The sequence below is a fragment of the Xyrauchen texanus genome, unplaced genomic scaffold (assembly GCF_025860055.1).
Source record: "Xyrauchen texanus isolate HMW12.3.18 unplaced genomic scaffold, RBS_HiC_50CHRs HiC_scaffold_1273, whole genome shotgun sequence".
NCBI classification, from domain to species: domain Eukaryota; kingdom Metazoa; phylum Chordata; class Actinopteri; order Cypriniformes; family Catostomidae; genus Xyrauchen; species Xyrauchen texanus.
This window is the reverse complement of record NW_026265623.1, coordinates 1-2,332: the sequence shown is the minus strand read 5'-3', so window position 1 is coordinate 2,332 and position 2,332 is coordinate 1. Positions and strand designations below refer to the sequence as shown.

The 2,332-nt window shown below is 42.9% G+C and overlaps 1 pseudogene; it reads right to left on the bottom strand.

Moving 5' to 3' along the window:
- Positions 1-2,082: 2,082 nt before the first annotated feature.
- On the bottom strand, positions 2,083-2,201 carry LOC127641662 (uncharacterized; annotated as a pseudogene).
- Between the last annotated feature and the right edge of the window lie 131 nt (positions 2,202-2,332).

Genomic DNA, 2,332 nt, shown 5'->3' with positions numbered 1-2,332 from the left:
CTCGTCTTCCTTTTCACTTCCTCCACAGTCCTGTTTCTTTTTTTTTTTTGAGTTTTTTTCCACACTTTATTTCTAGCTTTCTCTAAATTTGGTATTACCTTGTCTTTTCTTCTTCTTTTGTTGGTTGTTCCCGTAGTGTACGCCTTTGACAATGTTTTCATTTTCTTTGTCCCTTCTGTCCTCCTCACCAGTCTGTTCTTCCTCCTCTGGCTCTTCCATTTCCATTTGTCTAGTCTCATTTATATCCATCTGTTCCTCGATTCCCTCGCTGTGCTGTGTTAGCTCAGTCTTTTCGATCTCGTTGTCATTGCCTATGCTTTCATTGTCCTCTCTTTGTGTCGCTCCAGCGTCCTCACTTTGCTCCTCTTTGTTGTCTGTCTCATGCATCTGCCCGCTCTCCCGCACTTCCTCCTGTTGTTGGTTGCTGTACCAGCATTCACACTTGTCCAGTGCACGCTTGCAGTCCGGACACCTCACCACCTTGCAGTCCCTCGTGAAGTGGCCTGTTTCCTCACATTTAAAGCATTTGAAGTCCGGGCAGTCCTTCATCACATGCTCGGGGCTCATGCACAATCTGCAGGTTCTCACCTGTTGGCTATGAATCACCCTGAAGTATTGCAGACCCTCTCCCGTCTCGATCCTAGTGCTGTAGGGTAGGGAGACCACTTCTTTCGGGAACCGCACCTTCAGGAACCTCGTTCCATCCTCTATGTGGGTGCCATTGTAAACTCTTCGCCTTATTTGCGAGATGGGAGTTACCCCCATCCCTCCAGCTTCTGTAAAATTTCTCCGTCGTCCAGGTATGCGGGCAGATGCATGAAAGATACAACAAATTCTTTGTTATTTAGCTTTTTAATTTCACACATTTTTCCTTTAATCATCAATCCTTCATCCAGCTTTTCAATATCTTCTTCCTTTTCAAATGTGATCTCATATTCTTTCATAATTTTGGGTCTTACCGCTAATATGCTTGTCACGTCCATCTTGTCTTTCAATGCTTGAATTATATCCTCTGCTTTACCTTCTTGCACCGCTGCCAAATCCACAACAACCGTTGCTTCTTTAGTGTAGGATCTTTTGTATCTCTTTTCAGGACCATCCTTTTCTCTTTGTTTTATTTCCAATCCTGTTTCCAGTTGACGCCCTGTTCCTCTTGCCAAGTCCATGTCTGTTGCCATTAATCCGTCCATTTTTAAACAAAAATGGAAGAATAAACACAAAAAAACACACAAACAGAGTGTTTCAACTCCCCCAAACAGCATGTGCTGCTGGGAGGAATTACACAAACAAAGAAAAAGACTAAACACTGATTAAAATAAAACCTGATTTAAACACAAAACAAAAATAAACACACTGAGTGTTTGGTGAGCCTCTCTCACCAACTGCTCACTCCAAACTGCCAACTCACTTCCTGTTTGCTCTATAGCGCCCTCAGGGTGGTATGGCCGTAGCTTAGTGCTGCGACTACCAGCAGGCCATTTAAAGCAAGCGCACTGCACGCATCCTTATGCTGCTCTCCCATCATTAAAATATGTCTTGTACTGCAGCTCTAAAAAAAGAGACAACAGGCCCTTTCCTCTCAGACATTGTCTATTTTTATTTATTTCTCTTTTTGAAAAGGTAAGTGCCTCTCTATTTATTCAATTTCACAGGAGTCGTCCACAATACCTTTTTCTGCATACCTGTGTCATAGCTTCCATGTTGTTTGCTAAAAAGGGCATTCTCAGCTGCACAATTATATGCTTAACACATAATAATAATCCAGTGGCCAAAGAAAACTCTTCTCTACTTAAAAAATGACCTCAGGACGCTTTCTTTCGGATGTGTCCACCAAATTTTGGAAGCACTGCACTTTGTTTGTACTTTCCAACTCTGTATGTTGCAGTCAAGAAAGAGCAAAAAAAAAAACCCTCTACTGCTTTCTGTAGGAGGCAAGATAAATGAGCAAGCTGTCCTTTGCCACAGAGAAAGCTAAATGAAAGAAAATCAATCAATCAAACAACCAATTTCCAAGGATAAATAAATATATCCCAGTTGAGCCTGGGGGGAGTGTATGAGTTAAAACAAACAAGGAAAAGAAAAATCTTACAGCACCTGGTATTCCCAGGAAGTCTCCCATCCAAGTACTAACCAGGCCCAGCCCTGTTTGGCTTCCGAGATCAGACAAGTTCGGGCCTGCACAGGGTGGTATGGCCATAAGCAAGTGGTGCAGCTACCAGCAGGCCATTTAAAGCAAGCGCACTGCACGCATCCTTATGCTGCTCTCCCATCATTAAAATATGTCTTGTACTGCAGCTCTAAAAAAAGAGACAACAGGCCCTTTCCTCTCAGA